The sequence below is a fragment of the Xenopus tropicalis genome, chromosome 10 (genome assembly GCF_000004195.4).
Source record: "Xenopus tropicalis strain Nigerian chromosome 10, UCB_Xtro_10.0, whole genome shotgun sequence".
Lineage (NCBI taxonomy): Eukaryota > Metazoa > Chordata > Amphibia > Anura > Pipidae > Xenopus > Xenopus tropicalis.
This window is the reverse complement of record NC_030686.2, coordinates 15,683,156-15,709,798: the sequence shown is the minus strand read 5'-3', so window position 1 is coordinate 15,709,798 and position 26,643 is coordinate 15,683,156. Positions and strand designations below refer to the sequence as shown.

The window sequence follows — 26,643 nt, the reverse complement described above, 5'->3', positions numbered from 1 at the left end:
TCGACCGATATCGCAGGAGGCTGCTGATATCGGTCAACTCGCCGATCGGCCAGGTTAAAAGATTTTGATCGGGTGCCATAGAAGGCGCCTGAGCAAAATCTGCCGTCAGGGCTGAATCGGCAGAAGGAGGTAGAAATCCTATTGTTTCTACCTCCTTATCTGCCGTTTCAGCCCTGAAGGTTAATGGTGGATTTAATGATCGCAAATCGCCACGTGTGTGGCCACCTTTACATACATGTGCCCTTATCTGCATCTTGAACATTAAGCTCACCTATGTCTACAGCAGGTTATAAATGCACCCATCTATGGACTGTGCAATATTCTATGTGCACACTTTGCTCGCTGAGATAGTTAATGGGCTCTGCACTGATATCTATGAATCCACTAAAGTCACGTATGCACACAGTATGCTGCAAAATCATTTTGTGCAGGCACAGAGGACACTGCTCAACACAAACCACATTTTATTATTTAAAATCAAGTAACCACACAGTCTGCTGCTCTCAAAGTATTAGCATGTAAGAACAATATATTCATGTTCCATTCAGCTAATCTATAAGTGCATGAAATAAATTTCCTATGAGATCATGCTCACAAAAAAGGCACGCTAATGGGGGTGATTTACTCGTTTTTTTCTGGTTCGGGTTTCTGGACACCAAAATATGATTTTGTCGCAAGAATAAAAGTTTATTTTTTTTCGCAATTTATTATGCGACAACTCAAAAAAAAATTTGAAAGAAAAAACGTCATCATGTAGAAGTCAACGGCAGATTTTACAACTGGAATCTTTCTTTGCTTTGTGGTTTTAGAGGTTTTTGGAGTTTTTTGAAGCTTTGTATGACTAGTGATGAATCTGTCCCCAAAAAATTCATGTAACGCATTTGACGCGTGATTTTTTTTGTCGCCCGCGTCTTTTTTGTTGCCCGCGTCTATTTTTTGTCGCCCGCGTCTATTTTTTGTTGCCCGCTCTTTTTTTACGTGACCACGCCCTTTTTTGACGCAACCCAATTAGCCACGTGGCAAATTTTCACGGAAGTTTCACAAAACAATTCACCAATGGCGAAATGCAGAAATTCGCTGCAAATCCATGCCTGGCGAAAAAAATTTGCTTATCACTATGTATGACAATACAAAAAGTTGTGGTTTTCAAGTTTGTTTTTTATTTGTTCTTTATCAGTTCGGATCTTTTGATAAATGATCGCCATTCATGGAAATTAGTTTAATCGGGGTTTCAAAAAACTATAAAACACAAAATCTGAATGTTGCAAATGCACCCCCTAAATGTACATGGGATTTATTGTATAGTTTACTGCCTGATCATTGATATTAGGCATATTCAGAAGATTCTGGTACTGTACGAATGTAAGAATGTGGTCCCAAACTGTGCAAGCCTTTATTGGTATGTACTGGTTTCATTAGTTCATAAACATGCAACCACGCATTGCAACACTTTTGGTAGAGAATGTTTGAATTGTTGTATAAGTACCTAATTTGTGGACATTAATTGCTCAAGGATTATACCCTTTATATACTTGGAGTTCACCTTCCCGTTTCAATGCATGTTTTTGGTGTAAACACTGCTCATCTGTTAAATGCACTTTGCCAAAAGGTTGCTAATTGCAAATCACAATACCAGTATGGCCAGCATTTACATTACATTACATTAACATTTATTTATAAAGCGCCAACATATTCCGCAGCGCTGTACAATAAGTGGGTTACATACATTGGACATACAGAGTAACATATAAAGCAATCAATAACCGATACAAGAGGTGAAGAGGGCCCTGCCCAAAAGAGCTTACAATCTACAAGGAGAAAGGGTTGAGACACAAGGTGTGAGAATGGGCATGACCAGAGTTGTGAGAGGTGGGGCACAGGGTATTGCTAAACTAGATTAGGGTAAGCCTCTCTAAATAAATGTGTTTTTAGAGATTTCTTGAAGGCAGAGAGATTGGGAGAAAGTCTGACAGTGTGTGGGAGTGAATTCCAGAGAAGGGGGGCAGCCCTTGCAAAGTCTTGAATGCGAGCGTGTGAGGAGGGAATGAGAGAGGAGTTGAGGAGCAGGTCAGTAGAGGAGCGTAACAAGCAGATTGGATGGTACCTAGAGATGAGTTCAGAGATGTAGGGTGGGGCAGAGTTATGGAGCATGGTTTTATGTGTAACAGATCTTGCCAAACTAATTTAATTTAAAAAAAATACGTATGTTTATATGAAAATATAGGTGCTAGGGTTTCCAAAATCCCCCCAACAAAACTCTCAAATAAACTCTGCACACCAGAGAAAATCTTTCAGGGAGGTACTGTAGTTAAAAAAACATTTTTATTTATCAGGTCATTATATAGGTACAGTATTGCATTTATGAAAAAATTATCAGAATATCCATTAATAAACAAATCAATACATACCACCCAGTGAAAAAACTGAAAAGGATATGAAGGCAGATACTCTGAATGAGAGAATATCCACAAACTAATTCAATTACCTTTTATGAAAAGATGAGCAGGAACCTCGATGGCAGTGAATGTTATCTACTTGGACTTTGCTAAAGCGTTTGATACAGTACCTCTCAGACAGTTAATAATGAAATTGAGAAATATTATCCTAGAACATAGTATTTGTAATTAGATAGAGAACTGGCTGAAGGATAGATTACAAAGAGTGGTGCTTAATGGAGCTAATGGTTAATGGATTTCTAATTGGGCCAGTGTTGTTAGTGGAGTACCGCAGGGGTCAGTCCTTGGTCCTTTGCTTTTTAACTTGTTTATTAATGACCTGGAGGTGGGCATAGACAGTACTGTTTCTATTTTTGCTGATGAAAATAAATTGTGCAAAACTATAAGTTCCATGCAGGATGCTGCCGCTTTGCAGAGCGATTTGCTCTAATTGGAAAACTGGGCAGCAAACTGGAAAATGAGGTTCAATGTTGAAAAGTGCAAATAAATGTGAGTTATACACTAAATCAGGGGTCGGGAACCTTTTTGGCTGAGAGAGCCATAAACACCACATATTTTAAAATGTAATTCCGTGAGAGCCATACAATATGTTTGGCTGCAGATGCTGCGGGGCAAGGTAGGGTGGATGCCGGATGCGGATGCGATGCAGAGGAGGGCATGGCCTGCGCTCGGCAGAAGAATTGTTCTAAGGCTTAGAACACGTGTTCTATCTGCCGAGTGCAGGAGCAAGGTAGGGTGAGTGCCAAGGATGCCGGATGCGATGTGGAGGAGGGCGTGGCCTGCGTTCAATGGATAGGGTGGGTGCCAAGGATGCCGGATGTGTGGCTTAGAGCACGTCTTCTATCCCCCAAGCGCAGGCCACGTCCCCCGTTAATTTTTTTATTAAAGATTTGGCAGAGAGCCAGATGCAGCCATCAAAAGAGCCACATCTGGCTCCCGAGCCATAGGTTCCCTACCCCTGCACTAAATCGTAGTGTGTTGGGGGGATCCTCCTTAATTTGGAGCGTAGGGGGTTCCTCACGGTGAGGGCAGTGAGGTTGGGGAATGCCCTTCCTAGTGATGGGGTAATGGAAGATTCTGTTAATGCCTATAAGAGGGGCCTGGATGAGTTCTTGAACAATCAGAATATCCAAGGCTATTGTGATACTAATATCTACAGTTAGTATTGATGTTGATACATATAGTTTATGCACAGTATGTGATTATATAGTTACATAGTTACATAGGGTTGAAAAAAGAGTCCATCAAGTTCAACCCTTCCAAGTAAACCCAGCACACTCAAACCTATACTGACCTATGTAAATAAGTCAGTATAGGTTTGTGTGTGTGCCGGGTTAAATTGGGAGGGCTGAACTTGATGGACTTTGGTCTTTTTTAAACCCAACTTAACTATGTAACTATGTAAGTTAGAGAATATATGTACAATGTTATATAAACAAAGTCATTTTGCCAGCTCTTGCCTTGGTTAATTATATGCAGATAGTAGAGTATGTAGAAGATCATGCTTGTATACACAGGTATTGCATGAACACAGAATGCATGTATGGGGCCTGTTATCCAGAATGCTTGGAACCTGGGGTTTTCCAGAAAAGGGGTCTTTCCGTATTTTGCATCTCCCTACTTATAGTTTGCTTAATAATCATTTAAACATTAAATAAACCCAATAGGGCTGTTCCGCCCCCAATGAGGGGTAATTATATCTTAGTTGGGATCAAGTACAGGTATTGTTTTATTATTACAGAGAAAAGGGAATCATTTAACCATTAAATAAACCCAATAGGACTGTTCTGCCCCCAATAAGGGGTAATTATATCTTAGTTGGGATCAAGTATAGGTACTGTTTTATTATTACAGAGAAAAGGGAATCATTTAACCATGAAATAAACCCAATAGGACTGTTCTGCCCCAATAAGGGGTAATTATATCTTAGTTGGGATCAAGTACAGGTACTGTTGTATTATTACAGAGAAAAGGGAATCATTTAACCATTAAATAAACCCAATAGGGCTGTTCTGCCCCCAATAAGTGGTAATTATATCTTACTTGGGATCAAGTACAAGGTACTGTTTTATTAATTCAAAGAAAAAGGAAATCATTTTTAAAAATGTAGATTATTTGATTAAAATGGATTCTATGGAACATGGCCTTCCCATAATACGGAGCTTTCTGGATAATGGGTTTTTGTATAAGGGTTCCAATACCTGTACTCTGCAATAACATTTAATTATGTAATTGTGCTCATCATAATGCTCTGTAAGATCATGTTATGTGGGCAGGTCATGTGTGCATATGAAGTATATATATGTGTATAATAATCTGCGCAATAAGAAGGTGTGTTTGCATGATCTCTTATATTTGCATTTTTAATTGGATTGCTAATGTGCTCACAGAGTCATTCTGTGTTATGAAAGCATGTGTATAGAGCCTAGGGTTCAGTAATGTCACGTGTAGGCACACTGATGGTATGTGCACATACAGCATTGCTAGGCCAGCTCATTACCCCATACGTGCCTATCAGTGCAGTGGCCAAGTAGGGAATTAATGTCCGAAACCCGAGAGAGGCAAGTTTTACCTGAAGAGTTTGTTAGATGCTCAGGTTTCAGGCATGACCCTCTGACATCAGCTGCAGCTGTCCTGGACGGAGTCACTGGCTGCGTCTTACTCTCTTGGGGACAGTCTGAAGCACAAAACTCCTCTGCTTGGGGATTTCTCATGTGCATCTGACAAGGTAAAAATCACCATTTCCTACATTAATCTGTGCTGTTGGGCGCTGTCTCCATCCCACCAAGCTGTACTTAGGAGTTGTCAGCCTGGCAAGCAACAGAGATGATGGTGAACTAAACCCTGGCAGCCTTGTTCTCTCTCTTTATCCCTGGGACACTGCCTATGAGTCTGAGCTCCTGTCCTGATAGATTCTGCAGACTTTCACTTAATGAGGTACGACATGTCAACTTAGAACGGTCAGAGCCGGACAACTTCTCCTTGTGTTCTCCTCTGTCTGGGAATAAAAATAATGTGGTTCTGCTGAATGTACACAGCCCCTTATTGCTATTGTGAGGTTATTCCTCGACCCAGAGTGTAAGCTCTTTAAACCAGGGGTCTTTTAACATGTAAGGCTTATATTTGTATTGGCTTCAACCTCTATGTATGAGTTGTCCTTTTGTAAAGCAAACCAATGGCATTGTCCATGACTTTGTCGTTTAGTGTCTGTTCAAAAGTATGTATCCCCCTAATGGTTTACAATTTAGTAGTCGAGCACAATTTCCCCCTTTGTCATTGGCGTTATTATGTATCCCCCTACCCAGCCTTAGCATTTAAAACATTGAAATGCCTGTCGGTGAAGTTTATAAAAAATGTTTTTCAAAAATGTAAACTCCACTGTATAAATATATATTGAACTGCTTTGTCACAAACTGTTTTATTACTCTCCTTTTATCATTTTGTGGGCTCGGGTGCAAACGCACGAAATAGAGCAATAGGACAGATTTAAAAGGACGTGGAAAATTAGTAGCTGAACTGTTAAAAGTGAGGCCAAGACTCTGACATTAAAGAGACAGGGAGTGATTTATGGGCAGAAAGGCTGGACGTCAGCGTTGGGCAGGGCTGAGACTAATATTGTAAACAGCGTTCGATGCCTTAATCAGCGCCAAGTAGTGGCTATAGGCTGACTATCTGTATTTTGGGGGTTATATATATATATAACAGAATATTATTAGACCGGCACACCCTTATTAAAACGTTATGCCTTTATAAAGCACCTTGCACAAAAAAGGACGTTTTGGTCCTTATTAGGACCTTTCTCATCCTGTTATTCATTGGTTTTATATCTATATAATATAATTTCCCAGAATCCTCTGTCAGGCAAAAAAAAGAGTACAGTGTGCTTGATTTCATACTAGAAAGTAAATATTTATTACCTTTTTTTACAGTTTAAGTGGTACAGAATCTTTCTTAGCCCAGTGCATGATTATTGGATGGCTTTTGGCAAGGAAGGGGCTAAGAATGGCTGTGACTGGTTGATGGGCAAGGCAAAAAAGCATATGGGCCTGATTCACTAAAGTGCGATTTAACGTGCGCTATTTATAGCGTGCGTTAAAATTTTTACCGCGTCTTAATTTTGGCGATTTTTCGCACGATTCACTATAAGCATACCCGCGCTTTTTTACGCGCGATATTGCATGCGTTATTTAACTCGCGAAGACTATTTCAATGCGGTATTTGCTGGTACATGTGCTAAATTACGCCCGCGAATAGTCACCGCATATGAATGGTAGCTTAGAAATAGTGTATAAAAATTGTCGCCGCATATAAATGGTGTATATAAATATTAGCCACATATAAATGGTAGCATATAAATAGTAGATGCTTATAAATAGTAGCCACTAGTGATGAGCAAATGGGTTCTGGTTTCTTTAGTGAAAATTAGCAAATGTTTCGAAAGATCCACGAAACGGCAAAAATGTTGTGCGGGCAAAAAAATTGTTGCTGTGACTATTATTTTTTGACGCTTGTATAAATTTTTGTATGTGGTGAATTTTTGCGTGGCAAATTTTTTCAGGCGTTTCGCCATTGGCGGATTGTTTTGCAAAACGCATGAAAAAATCCGCCGAAAAAAAATTCAACGCACATCCAAAAATTCGCTGCGAATCCATGCCTGACGAAACATTTCATCACTTGTAGCCAAATATAAATAGTCGCGCAAATGAACGCATGCCATGTTAGCCATACACGCCAATACTTGCAGAAAATTACTGTATTAAAAATGACCATTTCCCTGCAAACTGGCGGCTGTGTCACTCTAGGGGAAACACATACTTGAATAAATAACACTGTAAGTCCATATTTTATTGCAAAAAATCATTTACTGTACTTTTGTATAATTTTTCGCCTGCCTGTAGTAGGTGTTAATTTTCGCATAGCTGAATGCGATATTTAGCGCGCAAAAGTTATAGTGAATCATGCGATCATATTCTTTTCAGCACGGAAATGAACGTATGCGGTAAAACTAGCGCGAGAAATACCGCATGCGAAAATGCGACTTATTGCATGCAGTAATGCTGTAGTGAATCGCGCGCTAATTGTCGCGTCTTTTTTACTGCAAAAAAGCGTGCGATAAACTTTAGTGAATCAGGCCCTATGTATGCTATATTAAGGGCCGTGACACGCGGGGAGATTAGTCGCACGGTGGGATGGCATACGCGGCGCTGCGATTTGCCAGAGTTGCCATAGTTTCCTCTCAAGGCGACTTCGGCAAATCGCAGTGCCGCGTATGCCATACCACAGGCGATTTACATTCTAGCCGGTGGGATGGCATTGCGGGGAGATTAGTCGCCTGCAACAATGGAGATTTGTCGCAACGCAACTAATTTCCCCATGTATAACGGCCCTAAAGTAGTAGGCTTAACAGATCTTTATGGCAAAACTGTCTTCAAATTCTATTCGTTGTGTATAATGTACAAGATATGGGGGATCTTTTATCAGGAACCCCATTATCCAAAAGGCTCAAGGCTATATCACAGTGTCCTATTTAAACCAATAGTTCCTGACTTGTGACCAATATCCTAATGGTAACTAAGCTGTATTAATCCATGTCGGTGGCAATTGTGTTGTTTTTGTGTTGATTAAATGTTTTATTAGCTTTGAGGCATAATGGTGCTCCAAAATACAGAAAGATCCTTTGCCCAGAAAACAACAGGTCCCATGCATTCTGATTAACAGATTTTGCTAACTCCAGCCTGACATATTCTATTATTTCCTATGGTTAAAACCCAATGACCACGATCATCATTCACAAGTGCAGTATACAAAGTGCAATTTTCGGACACAATCCATGTGTTTTTTTTAAACCCATAATGCAGCGTTTTTAATCCAGAATTCCAGTGTAGATGCAGCTACATAAGGATTGCTCTGCCACAATTGCGCCAATGTGTCTTAATGAATGCAAGTGTTGTCAAAGTTTCGACTAATTTCAGACTTGGGAATGCGCCGGTTCTGGTGTGTGGTGTTAAAACAGCATTAGTGTGTGATTCTTTTGGAGCAAGTCTGCTGCTGCTAATGAAATTCAGAGAAATGCTGCATTGAAGGTAAAATGGCACCAAGTTCGTAAATGGCCCTCGTGGTTATTTGATTACACCATCGAAAATAATAGTGTTCGTCACCCGGGAAATCCAAAGTTATCCCGTAAACATATCAAAAAGAGGCATTGGTCGTTGCATGTAACTTGGCACTGGGTTTTACGTACTACTTAAGGGTGAAGACACACGGAGCTACTTAGTAACAGCTACTTGTCATGGCTAATAAACGTCAGAAAATATCCTGCCATAGATAATACTGATATTGCCTCTGCTAAAACACATATAGAGACAATTATCAGTAAATGATCAGCATTGTCTTTTTAAGCAGCTGTGACAAGTAGCTGCTACTAGTAGCTTTATGTGTCTTCACCCTTAGGGCCCTTAAGCTGGCCATACACGCACCGATAATATTGTGCAAAACCTAGTTTTTTTTCAATATTCGGTGCGTGTATGGCGGCTCAAAGAGTTGACTGATATTACAGAAGGATGTGGATATCGGTCAATCGGCCAGGTTAAAAGATTTCGATCGGTGGAGGTAGAATTTCTATTGTTTCTATGTCCATATCTGATGATTTAGCCCTGAACGTCAGTGGAGGAGTTGCTACGTGTGTGGCCACCTTTACACTCAGGCCAGTTTTTCTTTGAGATGCAGGTCTGAGAGCATATAAATGCAATGCAATCAATGCAATCAGCTGATTGATTCAATTGTGTTCTGCCTGGTTGTATTCATGAGAGTTCAACGTTCATTTGCGGTTTTTAGATGATACATGCTGCATTTTCTGGCACTTGATGTACGTTCAGAAGACAATAAAATGGAGGGTTGCATTTAGGGTGAAAACACACAGAGCTACTTAGTAGCAGCTACTTGTCATGACTAGTAAATGCCAGAAAATACGCTGCCATAGACAATACTGATATTGCCTCTGTTAAAACACACATAGAGACAATTATCAGTAAATGATCAGCATTTTCTATCTCTGTAGCTGTGACAAGTAGCTGCTACTAGTAGCTCTGCGTGTCTTCACGCTTAAAAACTGAAAAAAATGTACTTAGGTGCCATTAAAATAAACAAATATAAATAATATATGTGTCTTTATGTGCTCAACATGCATTTCTAAACGCATTTAAAAATGCTGTTGTGTAAGAACCTTGGTATAGGTATAGGATCTGCTATCTGGACCCTTTATCCAGAATGCTCGGGACCTGGGGTTTTCCGGATAAGGGGTCTTTTCGTAATTTGGACCTCCAACCTTAAGTCTACTAAAAAATTATTTAAACAGTAATTAAACCCAATAGAACTGTTCTGCCCCCAATAAGGGGTAATTATATCTTAGTTGGAATCGAGTACAAGGTACTGTTTTATTATTACAGAGAAAAAGGAAACCATTTTTAAAAATGTGAATTATTTGATTACAATGGAGTCTATGGTCGGAACTTTCTGGATAATGGGTTTCCGGATAAGGGATCCGATACCTGTAATACATTTCTGGGCCAGGGGATGTGCACTGAACACTTTTGCTGGACCTTGAGTTATACTGTAGGCTTTACAGATTCAGTTTTGATGTCTTTTCTTCTATTTGTCCTTTATGTCTCTGCACCAAACTCTGGATTTTGCAGCCTTCTGTATTTGTGTTAATGACTCCTATGGAGTGTGCCCAGAAACCAGTGAGTATTGCTAGTAATGCTACTTGCAGATTTACCAGCTCGTGTCTCTGGTGCCATCATTGTGGTGTGCATTTTTAAGGGGTCCCTAAAAGCATTTTTATAGCTAATTCCATCTTGCCAGCTTGTCTGGCCTCAGCCATAATTGACACCCTTTGCCGTCCTCATACCCGGCGCTTACCTTTCTGAGCATCAAGTGTAATTGTACTCTCTGCACTAACAGAGCCATAATTTCTATTTAAAAATCAGAATATCTGCTCTTTGTCACCCTTGGTAAATTGGGTGCTGCTGGCTCCTGAGGCTAGTATCTCAACTCACCTCTTGGCAACAGCGCCAAGGGCACTTTACCTCTATACATAAAATACCCATTATAGTTATATGCAGGTATGGAATCCCTTTTCTGGAAGCCCATTATCCAGAAATCTTCTAATAACAGAAAGACTACATCCCATAGAAGTTTAAGCAAATAAATCTCATTTTTAAAAACAATTGCCTTTTCTCTGGATTATAATACAGCAGCTTGATGGTAACTAAGCTGCATGAATCCATATTGGTGGCAGAACCATTTTATTGGGTTTATTTAATGTTTAAATGATTTTTAACATTCTTATGTTATGGTGATTATATATATATATCTGTGTATATATATATACCCTGTATACATTTATTCATGGACTTGTGTGTGGGCAAGTGCTCCCTCAGTTATCTCCTTGTTTTTCTTTTCTTTTGGGGTTTTCGGCTGTTTTTGTGAAAATAATTGTGAATAAATGTGATAAATAATTGTGAAAGTTTGTTGCATATTTACCAAATGTTTGTATCCGTTTTCCTGATGATCATGCTTATTTGTAATGAACAAAAAGTCTCACTATGTATGAAAAGTCAACAAAAAAGGGCAAAGTGAGCCAGGGTCCATATTGCTTATCTGCATGTCAGACACATTTACTGAGTCTGTTATGCCTGATCTGACCAACATCTTTTCCCCATTATATCCGTTCTTGTGACTCCTTTCCAATTCCCTTTATTAAAGGCAAAGTTTAAGCTTACAACATGCTGGAATATACAATAGGACATAAGAGCAATCACCACAAGTTTTTTCTTACTGGCCTTACAAACTATATAAATATATGAAATCTGAACCTCAAATATGACAGAAAATAATTGAAGTTTGTGTAAAAATGTAAAATAACAGGATAATAAAAAAGGAGTTACTTCCTTGTTGACCATGAATCTCTTGTGTCCCACCTAATATCTGGGACCCCAGACAAGCATCTATGATGGATTTAACATAAGGTCTTTCCTTACTTGTAAGTATCTGGCTAATAAGTTATGTGTATTGGTTGGCATCATCTCTTGCAACTCTGTGGCTTCAATGTTTCATCATCCTCGTGCTCCGGGTTAAATGTGTTCAGCTGCCTATGCAATGCCTTTACTCATGCATTTGCTATGTAGAAACTATACTTCATGAGTTAGTGGGGTTTCCAAAATGGAATTCTAATGATCTTAAGCTGCTCTAATTGAACCTAAGAATGCAGTTAAGGTAACAGCTGTGGAGATGACCCTCTGGGATGGGCAGACATATATCTTATGGGATAGCACTGGCTAAAATGGCAGCACCTACAGCCATCCTACATGTATCTGCATTGCCCTAATTACAAAATACATTCTGACTTATACAGGAAAGGTATGAGGTATGGTGTGCCAGGATAATCTTCTACCTTGTTTAGGACAACTGAGTCAAAACAGATGAAGCAAAAGCTAAATTTATAAGGGTTTTAATACAACATTCATAGATGTGTGTCACATGACGAGGAGTCTCCCAGACGTGTAAATCAAGCATAATAAGTATGATCCAATGGCAAAGTGTGAGACAAATCAGCAGACCAATGTTTAGCCAGTAAGCTTTAATAGTGAGATAAAAAAGACTGATTGTGCATATTATTTCTCATGAACAGATGGATCCACAGTGCTTCCCTGACTGGATTCTCTACTAGTAGCCTCATTGGACCCAGTCAGAACAACACTGCTCCAGCCATCTACATATTTTCTCATATGAGAAACATCAGAAGTGCAGTCCAATGTCCATTCTCTTGTTTCTTCCTTAGGGCCCCCTCCAACGTCTCTCAAGAGTAGCCAGGTTTCTCCTGTTTCTGGTTTCTGGATGTCTGGAGCTGATACCCTACTAGGAGCATCTGCAGAAAGCCAGGACCAGATCAGCTTCCAATGTTTGTGCTCCTATTTGGCCATCAGCTCCTGAGAGTCAGGAATTGCAAGTCAAGTGAGCAGATGTGGTGGCCAACAACCCCACTGTGCATCTTTGCATTTGGAGGTCTAGATGAATGTAGTGGTTGTGGTAGTGTAGTAAAGCCTTTAAAGGGGACCTGTCACTCTAATTTATTTTCTATTGTGTTTATAAAGTTAAATAAACTTTACTTACACTATATAAATTATTTAAATCTTGTTTTCTTTATTATTTTGGAATCCACAATTAGAGCATATAAGCAGCTGCCATTTTGTGAACACTGTTATTAAGACAAGCTTTGCCTCCTCCCAAAATCTTGTGTATGTGCCAGAATGAGGGGCCTGGTGCGCATACCCATGAACTGGCTACACAGTTATAGAATTATAGACAGTAGGAAGGGGCAATTGAGAAGTGAAGTGACATCTAGAAAATGCAGAATGGAAGCAATTGCTGCCCCACCTCTATGCCATATTTTAGCTATATATTGTTTCTGCATTACTGCCAGAGCTTGCAAAAAACAAACCCTCATTATCTTCAACCAAGCCCTTCTAAGCACAAGATATTTTAGTTTTTAGTGTCTCGTTAGCTTGGATCACTCAGTGCTGCATTAAATAGGAGCTATTTTAGCATATAACAAGCAGATGACAGAATTATTCACTCACTTTCACAAATTCTCTGCCAAATTATGCACATCTGACACTAAGGGGCACATTTACTAATCCACAAACGTCCGAAAAGCGCCCGAATGCGTTTTTTCCATAATGATCGGTATTTTTGTGATTTTTTCGTCGCCGTTGCGACTTTTTCGCAAATTGTCACGACTTTTTCGTAGCCGTCGTGACTTTTTTGCGAATTGTCACGACTTTTTCGTAGCCGGCGTGACTTTTTCGCGAATTGTCACGACTTTTTTGTCGCCGTTGTGAAAAAATCGGATTGGTTTTTCCGCCTTTTACAATTGCTCAATACGAAAAAATTGCGACGGCGACGAAAAAGTCACACAAAGTACGATAAAGTCGTGACGGCAACGGAGAAATTGCGCAAAATACAAAAAACCACGACGGCGACGGAAAAGTCGCAAAATTTTTGTTTCCAATCCGATTTTTTCCCATTCGTGGATTAGTAAATGTGCCCCTAAATATTTCCATCTGATCCAATGGCTCATGATGTTGTATATAAATTCTTCACATAATATATAAAGGGCTGCCATCAGAAATCATGGTGGCCCTACTACCACTAAGTTAGTAGGGCCACAATTACTCCCTCACTGATCACCTATCCCCCTGGGCCTGCCACCCTGATGTCAGCCCTGAATATATGGAAAATGCATCAAGTAATTAATTAAAGTAATAACCTAACTTGTAGGAAGAGAGGCAGGTGGGTAATAAGTACGGTGGTGCAGTGGTTAGCAACCCTACAGCCCTATACAGAGTTTTAATGTGGAGCAAGAAGGGAGAGAAAGGAGTGAGGAAATAGAGGGAAATGATATCAGGAAAAGGAGGGTTTTTTAGTTTTAGAGAATCTTGAACTTCTCTTATGGCGGCAGAACTAAACTGGTAAAGGGGATGGAAGATTTAAACTATGAGGTGAGACTGTCAGGGTTGGGGTTGTTTTCTCTGGAAAAGAGGCGCTTGCGAGGGGACATGATTACTCTGTACAAGTACATTAGAGGGGATTATAGGCAGTTGGGGGATGTTCTTTTTTCCCATAAAAACAATCAGCGCACCAGAGGTCACCCCTATAGATTAGAGGAATGGAGCTTCCATTTGAAGCAGCGTAGGGGGTTCCTCACGGTGAGGGCAGTGAGGTTGGGGAATGCCCTTCCTAGTGATGGGGTAATGGCAGATTCTGTTAATGCCTATAAGAGGGGCCTGGATGAGTTCTTGAACAATCAGAATATCCAAGGCTATTGTGATACTAATATCTACAGTTAGTATTACTGGTTGTATATATATAGTTTATGTATGTGAGTGTATAGATTGGTTAGTATAGGTTGTGTGCTGGGTTTACTCGGATGGGTTGAACTTGATGGACAATGGTCTTTTTTCAACCCTATGTAACTATGTAACTATGTAACTATGAATAAAAAACAGAATGTTCATGGGTGTGGGGCAATGAGCCCAATCGCGGTGTTGTACACTTACCTGTATATAGAATGAAAGGCAGCTCCAATGGGAAAACAGAGGCTGTTAGACATAGTAAGTTAGGTTAAAAAAAAGACATCAACATCAAGTTCAACCATAATGACTATATATAACCTGCCTAACTACTAGTTGATCCAGATGAAGGCAAAAAATCCCATCTGAAGCCTCTCTAATTTGCCGCAGAGGGGAAAAAATTCCTTTCTGACTCCAAGACCAGACCAGTCCCTGGATCAACTTCCAGCCCATACTTAAAGCTATATATCAGGACCACTTAAGGAGGTAGACTCCAGCCTCACCCTGTTGCCATTGTACCTACCCACTGTACCCCCCTTAAAGGAAAACGATAGTTTAGATTATATCAAGTGGCCTCTTAAAGAATCTTGCCAAACTGGAATATACTGTATATCTGTAAATATTGTGCTTTTACATCTTTTCCCTTGAGCCACCATTTTGTGCTGGGCTGTGTGCTCCCTCACAGATCACCTGACAGGAAATAACGCAGCTCTAACTGTAACAGGAAGTAGTGTGGGAGTAAAAGACAGAACTCTGTCCATTAATTGGCTGATGTGATCTCACATGTATGTGTGTCCTTGGTTTGTTTGTGTGCACCGTGAATCATATGATCCCAGGGGGCGGTCCTTAGTTCTTAGATGGCAATTTCCTATTTAGGATTACCCAATGGCACATACTGCTAAAAAAAATATTTTTTTTATGAAAATGCTTTATTTGTATGAAGCAAGGTTTCACATATGAGCTATATTATGAGATATATTTTTAGAGAGACCTACTTTGGGGGTTATAGTCCATGGGCTGAACAGAAAGTAGACCTTTCTACTCAAAAGAGCTTTTCAAAACACACAGTATTTGTGGTGGGGTCCTCAGTTTGATTCTAGCCAAGACAATATCTGCAAGCAGTTTGTATCTTCCCTGTGTCTGTGTGGGTTTCTTCTTGGTACTAAGGTGCCATGTGACTGCAGTGTATGGCCATTTAATCTGCATCCAGACAGGGTCGGACTGAGGGGGGCCAACAGGGCGTCATCCCCAGGGGCCCCTGCACCCCCCAATGGCCCCGCTGTGACTTTCACACACCTCCCCGCAGGGCCCACCCGCCCAACCCTCTCCCCCGAGTGCGCGTAAATGAAACTTACCTGCAGCGCGTCAGGGGAGCTAGATTGGTGGATCGCACTGCGGGATTGGGTCTTGGCCTCCTGGGCCCACCAGGTTTTTTTCCATTGCCCCGTCAGCCCAGTCCTACCCTGCATCTAGATACCCTCTAGGCATTCATTTTAACTGAAAAAGATTTTCCACTAATTAAATAAGGGGTAAGTAGAAGCAGCTACTCTATTAGCGGTGGTGGTTCAGTTTTTCCTGGTTTTTGGATTATTTAGCTTTGTGTTCAGAAGCTCTACAGATAATTTCAGCAGCTATCTGGTTGCTAGGGTTCAGTTCCTACCACTATGTCTTCTCTCTGCTGTAGAAGCAATTCTAGTTTTTTCTCTTCTATCTTTCTACAAACCATTAACAGCAGAGTATATGTTTGTTTAATTGATCCCTTTAAGGGCCGTGGCAGACGAGGATATTAGCCGCCCGCAACAAATTTCCCTTGTCGCGGGCGACTAATCTCCTCGATATGCCATCCCACCGGCTAGAATGTAAATCGCCAGTGGGATGGCATATGCCGTGCCACGATTTCCTGAAATTGCGGAAGTTGCCTTGAGAGGAAACTTCCACAATTTTGGGAAATCTCAGCGCCGTATATGCCATTCCACCGGTGATTTACATTCTAGCCGGTGGGATGGCATATCGTGGAGATTAGTCGCGGACAACTAATCTCCCCGTCTGCCACGGTCCTTATGATAGCTACATGGACAACAGATGTTTAGAGCTAACCAGCATAACAATGAAAGAGTCCTAATTGCAGCAGCTACTAGCATGTTAAGGAATCCTGCACCTTTATTAAGTTGGGATTTGCCCTGGTTCATTCCATGAAAAAGTCTTTCATTCCCATGTAGTGGGCATGGAAATTCAGTACTGGGGGTATGCAAAGGAAGCATCTTCTTCTGTTTACTTTGTGCACTGAGGCTCTTGGAATGACAAATGAAGGCTGGTGCCTTAGTGCCGTATAAATAGCACAGGGAAATGTCTGTCTTTGTCATGTATATTGTCTCCATATAGAATATGTCACCTTCTTCATGTCAATAAGACATGTTTGGAACTTACAGTTATGATGACCCAGTCATGAGAATGAAGGATCTTGGTGACAGGTTTACACTCCTTCCAAACTACAATTAGATATACAGTTGCTGCTAGTTACTACAGTTCAGGCCTTCAAAGTTGTCCACAGGATCTCCCCATCTTCTGGGGCCAGCTTTTGAGTGTCCGTGGCACTGCACATGCACAGTGTGCTCTGGGCACAAATAATTAAAACATTAGCAGAAAGTGAGGTTCCATATTTCATAAAGCTCATTATTAACCATGTAACATGCAAAAGCTGCATTCTATGGCGCTGTGTAATGTTTATCTGAATTAATTACTAAACAGCCCTACATTTTTTGCATATTGTGTAGAAACTGTATATTGTGCTTTGGTCCCTAAACTCAGGTAAGTCAGAGCAGCCCAGAACATGTGGTGTGAAAAATGTTACAAGCTCCTCATCTTGTCCAGCCTTGACAGCTGCCACAACTGCATTGTCTTCTTTATATACCTTCATCCTATGACGCTATAAGTCATCTCCTGCCATGGCTGGATAAGAGGGGTAGCTTCTACAGGAATGACCAATGCTGCTTGCTAGAAAATACAAATTCTTGTAAGTTAAAGCCAAAAAAACATAACAATAACTAACTAATAACTAATGTTTATCCAAATAAGCTGTTTGTAAAATTATATTGCTGGTTTGTGGTATATAGTTTGGGAGACATCAAACACACTACAAATAAAGATATGGGCAACATAACATAGGAACACAGTTATCAAGGTGGAAAAAAGTGACACTGAAGGGCCGATTCACTAAAGTGCGTAAAAACGTGCGCTATTTATAGCATGCGGTAAAACTTAACGCACGATTCACTTAAAGCATACGTGCGTTAATTTATGCGCGATACTGCATGCGTTATTTTTGTCGCGAAGAGGTATTGGACGGTACATGCACTAATCAACGCATAAATAGTCGCCGCGTATAAATTGTCGCCGCATATAAATAGTGCATATAAATAGTCACCGCATTTAAATAGTCGTGCGAATAAACGCACACCATGTTAGCCATACATGCCAATACTTGCGGAAAATTACTGTACTGAAAATGACCATTTCCCTGCAAACTGGCGGCTGCATCCCAGACTTGAATAAATCCCACTGCAAAGTCCATGTTGTGTTGCCAAAAGCTCATGAACTGTACTTTTCTATAATTATCGCCTGCCCCAAGTAGGTGGTAATTTTCACATAGACTAATGCGATATTTAGCGCATCTAAGTGTTTGTGAATCATGCGTTAGTGTTATTTCGGCACGTGAATTAACGCATGCGACTTAATTAGTATTAATGTTTGTATATATAGTTTATGTATGTGAGTGTATAGATTGGTAAGTATAGGTTTGTGTGTGCTGGGTTTACTTGGAAGGGTTGAACTTGATGGACTCTGTTCTTTTTTCAACCTTATGTAACATATGCATTTAAAACCTGAATTTTTAGGTGTAAAACAAAAATAGAATTTATTACCTTGCAGTTGTCTGGAAATATGTTATACAGCTTGGGTCCCTGCTAGAATTTCATACTTGTCAGCTATCCTAGCCTCCTGCAATATGGTTCTACAGTATAGACTGTATTTCTTATAGTGGGTAGCCTTTGCAAGTGTGATGAAACTACCAAAAAAAAGACCAACTCTAGTTTTAAAATAATAATAATAATACTGTTTATTTATGCAACAATTTACATTTTTATAGAACATTCTGTTTAGAATAAATACAACATTTCTTGAACCTGAACTCAGATGGCATTACGTTAAAGGCCGGTCAAACAAGACCCAAGTGCTTGGGATAGTATTGTGCAAGGGCACAATAGGGTTGTGCAGTTCAACGCAGGTTTGGTTTCCGGCAGTTCCGCTATTTCAGGCATGTTAGATCTGAGAAGAATTTCAATTATGACTTTAGAACCTTGGTCGCTAATTGATATGTCAAGAGTATTGATTTTACTTTAGGTGGGGGTGACAGCTTGGCCAGGAGTCTAATGTACTGTGAGAAATATTCCACACTAATTCTATGGAATTTTAGAACGTCCAGCATGCTATTCTTTCTATAAGACAAAATGGGCTCAGTTGTGTTTTTTTATTAGCTGCCAAAGGCCGTGGTGGGATTAAAGATTCATTGACCCCCGCTCTACAAGAGGTGTGATAGGCATCTGTTTACACCCTGGGGCCTCTTTAGGGCTGTGAAGGGGCAACAGAATGTTAAGAGACCAAGACCAGGCAAGGATCGCACAAAGATTGATGGTGGTAGATTCTTCTCATTCCATGGGACCCTCAATACAAATCCACCATGAAAAACAGTTGTGAGGAAATTATTTATATATAGTGGTATGTGCTGTGCTGGGTTTTACTGATGTGAACTGTACATGATTGTAGCCCATTCATCACTAGCAGGCTCTGGGGAATGTTCAGTTATCCTTTGTTGTTGCTGTATTGTTTAAAAAAACAAAACAAAAAAATATATATATATATATACTGTATATATATATATATAGATATATCATAATAGATGGAGGGCACTGACCAAAAAAGTATATATATTGCCTGGGTGCCGGGTAATCAAATGTAAGATACAAGAAACAGAATATGTATATACTTCATTTTTATTGTATGTTAATGTAGGGACCCATAGGGTTAAGCTCCCTATGGCTTTACTTCCCTACCTTTCATATCTGTACTGTTATTGGGCAGAAGCCCCTGTACTTAGTTTACAGTGTAAAGCTATCCCTTATAGGTTTAGCCAGGTTGTACACGCCCCCTGCAGACTGATATAGTGTCTAGCACAGTGGTTCTCAACCTTCCTAATGCCGCGACCCTTTAATACATTTCCTCATGTTGTGGTGACCCCCGCAAATTTTTTGGCCACGCCCATTTTGTGGCCACGCCCCAATTGCCACACCCCATTTTTAAAATAGTACCCACGATGGCCCAATAGACAGCACCGTTTAAACCTTTACCCGCACACCCTCAGCTCTCAATCAATACTCACTGCCCGGTGCACAGCGCTCAGAGGGATCGGCACCCTCTCCACAGACTCCAAACGAAAAAAGCAACGGCACTCAAGGGCTTAATCCAGGGCTCTGCCCTTAAAATCCTTTATTGCGAAACATGCAACGTTTCGAGGCTAAGACCGCCCCTTTGTCAAGCATAAACCATACACAGTGCCTCAGTGCCCCCAATTGACCCCATAGACCATGCCCTCAATTGCCCCACAGACAGTAGCCCCCATAGAAAGTACCCTCCATACACAATGCCCCCATACACAGTGCCCCCCATACACAGCAGCCCTCCTTACACAGTGCCCCCCCATACACAGTGCCCCCCCATACACAAAGCCCCCCCATACACAAAGCCCCCCCATACACAGTAGCCCTCCTTACAGTGTCCCCCATACAGTGCCCCCCATACACAGTACCCCCCCATACACAGAGCTCCCCAATTGCCCCCATAGAGAGTACCTGCAATAGAAAATTCCCCCACAGACGTCTTGCGGCTCCTGCTCCTTATTCGGCTCCTCGTACGGCGGCGACAGGACCTTTTATAAGGTTGGGCCCGTGCGTACGTGTGACGTCACACGTACGCACGGGCGCAACCTTATAAAAGGAACTGTCGCCGCCGTACGAGGAGCCGAATAAGAACAGGAGCCCAAGAACAGACGGTGCCGGAGCGGTCGGCTGCAGCCAGCGCGTCCCGCTGGCCTGGATTGTTTAATCCGGGACAGCGGGACGCGCTGTAAAAACCGGGACTGTCGCGACCCCTGAGAAAGGGTCATTCGACCCTCAGGTTGAGAACCGCTAGTCTAGCAGGAGGTGTGACTTCCTCTTTTGGCTACATGCTGTGCCCTAGGCAGAGCCCCAACTGAGCCTGGGTACAGATCCGGCCCAGTAGCCACATATCCATCCAAATTAAGTCTGGGACAGGGCCCCGTGAATGAGGAAAAGACAGTATAGCAGCATATTTCATAGCACCCTCTAGGAGTGGTGAGTTCAGATAGAATTATACAGAAAGAGCAGCCATTTGCTCCATCAAGGATAATAGCAAAGGAGTAGTCTTCCTAACAGGCATTACTGGCCTTAGATTAGGGACACAGAAGTGCTAGGGAAATAGGTTAGCAAATATGCCTTGCCCTAACCTCCAAAAGAGCATGGGACTATGCCGGTGAGCTTTCCTACCTATCACACTGTTGCTGTTCTACCTGCCCAACCTCTTGATGAAAAGGGATATCCAGGGGAGCATCATATTTCTGCTATTGATCCATCTTTACATCAATTGTATAACTGCATGCTGATCTGTGTAACATCTGAGTGAGTATATTGAAATACCCTGAATACCCTTGTCTTGGACAATAAAGTACTATCCAGTTATTCTGCAAGAGCTCCTGGCGTCCTTTTACTTTAACCTATTGCACAACACCAGTGTGAGTTGTAGTTCAACAACACCATCTAGCCCCTGACACAGCTCCCATATAGCGGAGGCCCATCCTGGGAAAGGGGGTTGCATGTAACACATGCTCTAAGTCCAAACTAGCCTGGTAATAATACCCCTATTAAGCCAAACAAGTGTTACATTAATTACAATTAACAAACATAAATACAGGTATATGACCCGTTATCAAGAATGCTCTGGACCAAGGGTGTTCCGGATGAGGGGTCTTTCCATAATTTGGATCTCCGTACCTTAAAGTTGGCCATACATGCACCGATACTATCGTACGAAACCTCATTTCGTACAATATTCAGTGCGTGTATGGCATGTCTGCGAGTCGACCGATATCGCAGGAAGCTGCTGATATGGGTCGACTCGCCGATCGGACCGGTTAAAAAATTTTGATCAAGCGCCATAAAAGGCACCTGACCAAAATCTGCCGTCAGGGCTGAATCGGCAGAAGGAGGTAGAAATCCTATTGTTTCTACCTCCTTATCTGCTGTTTCAGCCCTGACGGTGTGTGGCGGATCTGACGATGTTTCGTGCGACTGATGGTCGCACAAAACATCGTCAGATTGCCACGTGTGTGGCCACCTTAAGTCTACTAAAAAATCAATAAAACAGTAAATAAACCCAATAGGATTGTTTTGCATCCAATAAGGATTATTTATATCTTAGTTGGGATCAATTACAAGTTACTGTTTTATTACTACAGAGAAAAAGAAAATCAGTTTTAAAATTCTGAATTATTTGATTAAAATGGAGTCTATGGCAGACTGGCTTTCCGTAATTCAGAGCTTTCTGAATAACGGGTTTCCGGATAAGGGATCCCATACCTGTATATACAGAATAAACAATCTTTATATTTGTCTCTCAGTGATGTCAGGCAGTTGTTCTATTTCAGTGTTATACCTTCCACATACAGAAACCGTTATAATGAAGCTTAAACCAACCCCATTTCATGGACAGACCAGCCAATCAAAATTGGCATGACTTGAGTATTGATGAAATTGATTGTCCATAGTGGAATGTAGGGTGACATCAGGCTATACTCATGAATAGTATGGGGTATGGAGGCAGAAGGCTTTTATCTTTTACATATTAAAGAGATCATAGGCTGTTTTGGAGGGGTCAGTCTTGTTCATGATATAGTTTTTAGATATGTAAACAGGTCAACCCTCCAACTTCTTCATCTTCTGACTTTTCATACCACTGCCACCCTCTATACAAATAATCTTGAATGCCCACTTTTGGTGTTCAGAGCCTCCCTTAGCTCATAAAATGAGCACAGATATAGGAAAATATCAGTCATTTAGTCATATTTCCAATAATATCTAGGACAGCTCCTACATATTTAGCCCAAATATCAACAATAAAACATACTCCAAAAAGGATCTTGTTGCAAGCTTGCACATGGACGTAGCTTGATAAAAAAATCCTTACAGAGGAAGTAGTGATGTAATGGGACAATTATAACATAAACATATTGGAGAGCCATTTTATTTTAAAATAATGATGTCATACTAAGAATCCTGTGCAGCTCTTCAGCAGAAGATGGCTATAAAATATTATGCAACATTATTGCCAGTGTTTCCTAATAGTAGAGTAGCAAAAAGTGTTCTTTTGTGCGCTTGCGTAGGGTAACCCATGTGACATAGAAGAAGATGATTCCAGTAATGAAATGGTTCCAAAATTCTGTGTCTCGCCCCCTGCTAGAGCAGCCCAATTATGTAGGCAGAGCTCCCATTTGAAGGTTAGTTAGGGCAAGCCCTGTGTACTCCTGAAACTATAGCAGGGTGACTGTTTTATATATCTGTAACCTTGTTATAAGCTAAGGGGGCCCAGCCTGAGAGGCATTTAGGGTGATATTTGTGCCGTGGGTACCCCTGAAACTATAGCAGGGTGACTGTTACCCCAATGTTTCTATATATCTGTAATCTTGTTATAAGCTAAGGGGGCCCAGCCTGAGAGGAATTTAGGGTGAGATTTGCGGCTTATTTGTGCCCTGGGTACCCCTGGAACTATAGCAGGGTGACTGTTACCCCAATGTTTCTATATATCTGTAACCTTGTTATGGGCTAAGGGGGCCCAGCCTGAAGGCCAGTTAGGGGGGGGATTTGGGGTGAGTGCTTATTTGTGCCCTGGGTACCCCTGGAACTATAGCAGGGTGACTGTTTCCCCAGTATTTCTATATATCTGTAACCTTGTTATGAGCTACAGGGGCCCAGCCTGAAGGCTAGTTGGGGTGAGAGCTTATTTGTGCCCTGGGTACCCCTGGAACTATATCAGGATGTCTGTTATCAGGATGTCTGTTACCACAATGTTTCTATATATCTGTAACCTTGTTATGAGCTAAGGGGGCCCAGCCTGAGGCCAGTTAGGGGGAGATTTGGGGTAAGTGCTTATTTGTTCCATGTGTACCCCTGGAACTATAGCAAGTTAACTCTTGACTGGTGACTATTAATATTAGCAAATATATTTATATACAGCTTTACTAGCTAGGGTTGTGTCCATCGGGGTTACTTGCCTATAGTAACAGAATGCCTGGGACACTGTGCCAGAATGAGTCTAAAGACACCACAGTTAGTATGTCCAAGAACAAGAAGTAACTGGGGCTTAGAACATAATCATTTTAGACTCCTATTCATTGAGGAAGGCTATCTGCTTTGAACACATAATATCACACTGCACAGAAATTCAGAACCCCACCAGAGTATCTATTTATGAGTATTCCCCTTAAAGTTGTTCCTGTTGGAATTGATAGCTAATAGATTTTGGGGCACATCTGAGACAGGCAAATCTGGCGCCATTTTAGTTTACTCTTTCATACAAACGCACATTTTACTTAACAATTATGCCACAAATCTGCTGAACATGTTATGCTTTCCAAACAGGCTACATCCTGTTTCATTTACAATTTATTATAGCCATTGGCTGTGAAGACAAACAAATAAAAAGGCTAAATATATCTTGGTATACGTATGCAGTTTTGGAGTATGACCTCAGTTGTTTAAAAAGGTTCTAAAAGAAGAATACTGTCATCAGAAATGTCCCTAACACATAAAGTACTATTAAGGAAATATGCATTTGGGTAAAATTTTAATTTTTTTTCCTTGAAAATCTTTTTTGAATTTTTTTTTCAATAAAAAATGTTAGGTTGTCTGGATATGCAGTACTATGAGGGTAATGCCAGACCAAAGGAGTAATTTTTTAAGGGCAGGCCAGGAATAGGAACCAAACAGGCATTTGCTTTCTGGAATAATCAAAGCAAGGGGCTTGCAGATTGGTATGGCTTCTGCTGTGGTGCACACCTACATCTGTTTTAGTAAATTAGCCTAATATTTTCATTAAATTGCATGATTTAGTTGTCATTTATGTGGGTTTTGTTGCTCTGTTTATTTATCTTTTCAATAGCTACCATTCTTCCTCAAAAAATCTATAGCCCTTCCCTGCTAAAGCAGTAAAACCCATACAGTGTAAAGATGCCATGCACACACAGATAGAATCATATTTTGATTATCTGGGCATGTTTGGATGCCCACCGATCCTGTGTATGCTGTAAACCTGGACTGGCAATCTGTGGATTCTGGCAAATGCCAGAGGGGCTGCTGTAAGATGCCATAGACAGTCACTATTTATTGGGCTGGTGGGGGGCTGTTTGGGCCTCTGTGTACTTGAAATACCAGGGTTTATTTTGAATCCCAGCCCAGACCTGGTATGCTGCATATTTCATCAGCAGATGAGATGTGAAAGGTTACCATACAGTGTGTATTTTTGTACGTTCATCATCCATTTGGCTAGTGGGCCATGTGTTGGCCGATTCATGCACATCAAACCCAGGAGCAACCTCACCAATAACAAAGGGAGATTAGGTACTACTTAATGAGTTTTATGGCTACCCCCACCTACAGCAATTAGCAATGTACACAAGGGCCATTACACACGGGGAGATTAGTGCGACAAATCTCCATTGTCCCAGGCGACTAATCTCTCCGCAATGCCATCCCACGAGCTATAATGTAAATCGCCAGTGGGATGGCATACGCGGTGCCGCAATTTGCCAAAGTCACCAAAGTTGCCTTGAGTGGAAACTTTGGTGACTCCCCAAGTGTCACGGTCCTAAAGCTTTAGTTTTACCATCACCCAGGTCTGGACATAGATTAAAAACAGCAATAGCAGTATTGGGGAGCTCAACTCTCTGTTAACTTACCCAAACGGGTATCAGGTGCAAATACTGGAAGAACCTCACCTTGCATGGGGGTCAATATCCAACAGCAAAAAAATCCAGTAGCACACTGAAGATGCAAGCCGTGAAAAAATTGTGTTTTATTTGCCCAAGTACATATAAACAAGCAAAGAGCAACATTTCAAGCTTGAGAAAGGGTCCGGAGGGTCCCGAAACGTTGCTCTTTGCTTGTTTATATGTACTTGGGCAAATAAAACACAATTTTTTCACGGCTTGCATCTTCAGTGTGCTACTGGATTTTTTTGCTGATAGATTAAAAACAGGACCTGGCAATTCAAGTATAAAGGTGGGGACAACTGAAAGTAACAACTGAATATGTAAGGGTCCAAGTTCAGTTTGGTTTTTGACCCAATTATTTATGTCAACCCTTCCAGATTATTTTGGGGGGTTATTATTATTTATACACTGGTGGCTTGGTCACTGCATAACAGACCCTCTATAGAGCAGGCCCTCTATAGAGCAGGAGTCTATGGCAGACCCTCTATAGAGCAGGAGCCTATGGCAGACCCTCTATAGAGCAGGAGCCTATGGCAGACCCTCTATAGAGCAGGAGTCTATGGCAGGTTAAACCAACCCCTCATTGCCCCCAGACTGCCAGACTTTGCCTGCATGACAGCATAGGAAATGACAGCAAGTCAATTCTCATCAGCTGATATAAGACACTAGCGCTTTCCTTGCCTTTAGACAGTGAATTTTGATGCACCTTTTCAAGAGATTTCAACTGATGATGTCCTATTACTTCTTAACCACATCCTGTTATGCAGCTACCAAACCACCAGTGTATAAATAATAATAACCCTCCTAAAAAATCTGGAAGGGTTGATTGGGTCAAACACCAAACTGAACATGGACCCTTACATATTCAGTTGTTACTTTCAGTTGTCCCCACCTTTAAACTCGTGAATTATTGCTTAAAGTATTCATTCTAGGCTAATGGTATCCAGCATTGCAAATAGAGATGCTCGCTGCCTTGTGAAAATGGTACACTGATCCCACTTGAGGATACCTGTGTGCTAGAAGGGCAGTTGCTTAACAAATGCCTGAGATGGTGAAGATGTATTCCTTATAACGAGTGGGTTTGCACAGGCATATTGTGGGCAGTAGGAGGGGACGTCACCATAAAGTCAGCTGCCTGTTGCAGATGAACGCTCATTCCAAGAGG

At 41.2% G+C, this 26,643-nt stretch overlaps 1 protein-coding gene across 8 annotated transcripts in view; it reads left to right on the top strand.

The window, feature by feature from the left end:
* Positions 1-5,084: 5,084 nt before the first annotated feature.
* Positions 5,085-26,643, top strand: part of scn4a (sodium channel, voltage gated, type IV alpha subunit) — a 102,047-nt gene continuing 80,488 nt past the window's right edge. For 5 of the 8 annotated variants that reach the window (XR_004220652.1, XM_018089322.2, XM_031894529.1 and 2 more), the window contains exon 1: positions 5,086-5,184. The gene's annotated coding sequence lies outside the window, so the exon portion shown is untranslated. The other 3 variants (XR_004220653.1, XM_031894531.1, XM_031894527.1) reach the window with 2 other exon arrangements.